This window comes from Nicotiana attenuata, unplaced genomic scaffold, assembly GCF_001879085.1.
Source record: "Nicotiana attenuata strain UT unplaced genomic scaffold, NIATTr2, whole genome shotgun sequence".
NCBI lineage: Eukaryota > Viridiplantae > Streptophyta > Magnoliopsida > Solanales > Solanaceae > Nicotiana > Nicotiana attenuata.
Genome location: NW_017671181.1, coordinates 285,322 through 290,645, shown reverse-complemented (window position 1 = coordinate 290,645; position 5,324 = coordinate 285,322).

The following is a 5,324-nucleotide window of genomic DNA, read 5'->3' as shown; positions in this document are numbered from 1 at the left end:
GGCTCAGTTGTATTCAAAAAGGATCAGTGAGGGGGGCTAGGCCTAACCTCATAAAATACAACTTGGTGATTCCATCATCCAAAAAACGAACAGCAGAAGAAGAAAAGAAAAACCAGAGGAGATATATACTGAAGGGGTTCTCCATCTGGGAAGAGCGAATGATACATCTCTAGCTGACAAAAAAATTAGCTTTGTCGAATTTGGTTCTATTACTTGGCATTTGCCACTTATCCAAGAGGAAATAGCCTTTAGCACATGTAGGAAGTTGTTGATATGAGTTGATAGTCATGCTATTACCCGAGGTAGAAGCCAGTTTCGCAAGATAATTTGCAACTTGGTTGCCTTCTCTATAACAATGCTTTACTCTTACATTGGCCTGTTGTATAGTCTGCATCATTCTCTCAATTGTTTGTTTGATTTTAAGATTGTTGGTGTCTCTATTTATCAATATGTTTGCAATCACCATAGAGTCGAGTTCGAGGATAAAATTAGTGTAGCCTTCTAGCTTACACCATTTCATTCCAAACTCAGCAGCTAGAGCCTCCGCAGTATTGTTGTTATCACACTGGACATCCTTCGAGAAGGCCATAATAAGATCACCGTTGCTATTCCTTACGATGCCTCATATACCTGCTTTGTTGTTTTCTCTGATGTAGCTACCATCGATATTAACTTTGATACATCCCTGATTTGGTGTCGACAATAGCACTTGACTCCAGCTTTGCATTGGTTTCAACTTTTCGATTCTTTGGCAGAGATCTGGCCAAGGGTGGTGGTTGTCCCATCTTGGTATAATCTTCGAAATGGCTCCTTTGATCTTCCAGATAGCTTGATGCACCATTATGTTTGGTTGGAACTTCTTCTGATTGCCATATTTGCACGATGTCCATTGTTTCCATAGTTCCCAGCAAAGTGTTAACGGAGCTATTTGAAGGAATAAGTGATGGACCCTGTTCTTTGAGCTTGTTTCCCACCATCTCTTGAATGTTCCCACCACCGGCTCTATTTGATGCCTTATGCCCAGTGGATTGCCAATTGTGTTCCATGCTATTTTTGCTGCCTCGCTTCTATTGAATACATGTTCCATAGTCTCAACCTGCGGCAAACAACAACAAGAACATCTAGAAACAATGTTAGTGCCAAATTTACCAATAATATCATCAAAAGGTAGTCGCCTTTAAAGTAACCTCCACGATAGAAAGGAGATTTTAAAAGGTATAGATTTTGGCCAAATCTTACTAATGAAGTTATTCTTCTGCTTTTTCATTCTTACTAAGTGATAATCGGCATAAAGTATGTATATTTTGATATATATCGCCTCGCATTTTGCTCTTGTTTCGATGATTTGAGATGTTTAATGTGATGATTTGTGCTAAATTATGGTGTTTCTATGTGTAGGAATCATTCGAATGCAATTTGGGACGAAAGGACGCGAATTGGAGCGAAATCGGAGCAAAAAGGCAAAAAGTCAATTTTGAGGGCCACAGCTAGCGTGGGGCGCTCGTTGTGGCCCAATTTCCAGTAGTCAATTATTTTGAGCGCCGGGGCCAGCGCCCCACGCTGCCCTGGACGCTTGGATCGCTAGAGTGTCCTATTCCGACTTGGACTCGGTTATTTTCACCCCAAGACGCCTCCAATTGATATAAAAGCCATCCTAAAACCTATTTTGAGAGGAGAACGTGATTTTGGAGAGAAAAACACAAGCATAGAGCCACCGTGGAGGCCGGAATTCATCAAGTTCCATCTTTCCTTCCATCAAACTTAGTAATTTTTATGTTTCTTTGTATGATTTGTTGTTTTGCTACCATGTCTATGTGAAGCTAAACTTCACGTTCTAGGGTTGTGGTTCTTTCATGACTATTNCTAAACTTCACGTTCTAGGGTTGTGGTTCTTTCATGACTATTGTTATTCTGATATTGATTTTGATTTCTTAGTTTATCATATTGGTTATTTATTTAATCCTGCACTTAATTATTTGATTGCTTGATCACCAATTGAATACTATCTACGAATCTTGAATTGAACTCGAGTGGGATTTCTAGGTTGCATATAAGATTGAGTAGAGCAAGTTCTTGAACCTGGGCATCGGGGAACGAATTCGCGGTTAGGATAGACATATACCTAATTGCCTTGCTTGGTTAACTTACAGGAATTATAAATGCGTTCTTGTTAGTTCTAATTCCATAGACATATATGAGTTAGGTTAGCTTGAATAGGCGAGTAAGAACTCGACAGATTCTGAGAAATATTAACCCTGTTAACCAATAAACTAGATAAATTAGTTAATCAATTCAATTGAAGAATACAATAGGAATGTTAGATAGCCCATAACCCTAGATCGTTTTCATTACATTGGTATCATAAAAATCTGCTCTTTCTCTGTTCAAAGTTCATTATTTAGATTTCTTAATTTAATTAGTTTAGAATTAAATATTTCTAGGTTTAATTCTTGTTTAGATAATTAAGATAGTCTAATTTAGTTAATAGTTAATCACAAGTCCTCGTGGGTTCGACATCCTACTTTTAGTCACTTTATTACTTGACGATCGCGTATACTTGCGTGTGCGTTTGGCCGCTACAAGTTTTTGGCGTTGTTGCCAGGGATCGAACCCGGGTCACCCGCGTGACATGCGCTTCCATTGAATACATGTTCCATAGTCTCAACTTGCGGCAAACAACAACAAGAATATCTAGAAACAATGTTAGTGCCAAATTTATCAATAATATCATCAAAAGGTAGTCGCCTTTAAAGTAACCTCCATGATAGAAAGGAGCTTTTAAAAGGTATAGATTTTTGCCAAATCTTACTAATGAAGTTATTCTTCTGCTTTTTCATTCTTACTAAGTCCCAAGCCGATTTATTATTGAAATGTCCATCTTCAGCTAAATTCCATATTGAAAAGTCATTAAGACTTCTGTTGCCAATATCCACCTTAGTAACAATATCCAACAGGTGAGGAGGGATAGTGTCTACTAATTTGTTTGTGTCCCATGTACCTTCATGGATGAAATTTTTAACGAGAAGCTTGTGAGATTTACCCTGGCCCTGAACTACCTTGGCCAAAGCACCTTTGCCCGTCCAGTTATCCCACCAGAAACTAGAGTTGCCTGCTTGAATTTTCCAAATGATATTTGGTTCAGCTTTGATGCTAGCCTTCGTCAAATCTCTCCAAATGTGAGAGTCAGAAGGGGTAGGAACTTTGGTAACCAAGTGAGCTCTTTTGCAATATTTAGCTTTAAGGAAAATGGCCAAAAGGGATGGTTGAGTCCAGAATCTCCACCATTTTTTCAAAGAGAGCGTTTCGGTGATATCTTCCATTCTCCTGATTCCCACACCCCCCTCATCTTTAGGTTAGCAAAGATTATTCCAGGAGGACCAGTGATAGTTGTTTTTTCCTTCAGAAGACCCCCAAAAGAAATTGTTGAAGTGTTTTTCCATAAGCTTAATGATGCCTTTGGGAGGGTTCATAGCAGATAAAATGTAGGTAGGCAAGGATTGGAGGACATGTTTGATTAAGGTTATCTTCCCTCCGTAGGAAAGCATCTTCCCCTGCCAACCGTTTATTCTTTTCACAATTTTGGCTAGCATGCCATCAAAGATGCTAATTTTCTTCCTGCCATTGTAGATTGGACATCCGAGATAATTGAAAGGAAAGGGCTTGTCCATATAACCAAAATTTCTTCTGATTCTATTAATTCTACTAGCAGAGGTGTTCGGAGCAGTAACAAAGAAACTCTTGTCGTTGTTCACTTTTTGACCTGATGCTTGTTCATACCTTCTTATCCGACTCTTAATGAGTTTTATCGAGTGCTTATCACCTCCAGTGAATATCATTTGTCATCGGCATAAGCAAGGTGTGTAATGATAGGACCTCTATGGTCCATGGAGAATGGGGTGAAGTTGTTGAGAGTAGCAAGGTTGTTTAAGGACCTGGACAGTACCTCAGCTCCAATAATGAACAGGGAAGGAGATAGCGGGTAACCCTGTTTGAGACCTTGCGAAGATGTGAAGAAGCCTTTTCTAGACCCATTAATGATGATAGAATATCACACATCACTAACCAATCTCCAAATGATATCAATCTAAGCTTCTGAAAAACCAATTTTTCTCATGACGGCCATTAGAAAATTCCACGACATTCTATCGTAGGCTTTAGCCATATCCAGCTTGATAACCACATTACCCCCGTTGTTGTTCTGCCTTATGTTGTGGATAATTTCTTGTGCTCTATGCGATCGCAATGCCCTTTCCGCGATCGCGTAGAGCAAATTTTGCCCAGTGATTTTTAAATACCCAAAACAGAATATTGACGGGATTTTTCACCCAAAACACACGAACTCATCTTCTCCACAGCCCATAGGCGATCTTTAGAGCTCTTCTTCACCAAAGCTTCTTGGGTAAGTATTATCTAACTCGTTTTCTTCATTTTCTATCATCATTTATCAAATTCCTAGACCTAAATCATGTAGTTCATGGTAAGAATTGGGGGGAAAAGGGTAAAATTAGGGCTTTTCGATTTTCTTTGATTTAGACCTCGTTTTGGGGTCGAATTTGGAAATAAATGGAATTGGTTCGAACCTCGGGTTTTGACCAAGCGGGCCCGGGGTCAATTTTTGGAATTTTGGGTAGAAAGCTTAGAAATTCATATTTAGGCATTGGGTTTAGTTTGTTTAGCTATTATTAATATTGTAAAGTCATTATTTCATAGATTTGACTGAGTTGGAGCCGAATTCGAGGGGTAAAGCTATACTAGAGGCATGAGTTGATTTTGGAGCATTTGAGGTAAGTGTTTGATCTAACTTTGGCTTGAGGGAATAGGGTTAGAGTATTGTTTTGCTAATTGCTAAATGTTGAGTACGGTGTATATGGTGACAAGTATCTATACACTGGTGTCAAGCATGACCGTGAGTCCTCACTTGTACGTAATCTGATTTTGTTGCGACTCTTCCAGGCTTAATTGATGATTCTATGTAATGTGAAGAGTAAGGAGACTAATTATGAATTGTAAATTCTTTGGAGCGTTGGCTCGAACGATAAAAAGACTATTGAGTAAGAAATGAAAGAAATAGAAAGAGATATGATTAATCCCTTGCCGGGATGGTTTGAGTATATTGATTATCTCCCCTGCCGGGATGTGAAAGTTATTGTTGTTGCTCCCTTGCCGGAATTTAGCTGTTTACTTGTGTTTTTCCCTTGCCGGGACATTTCTTAATATTTGTTTGTCCCCTCGCCCCGTTTGGTTGTGATTACTGTTTGGGTGAGGAAGAGTGATAATGCACGAAGGGTCATTCCGTGCCATGTTTGATTATATTTGCATGAAGG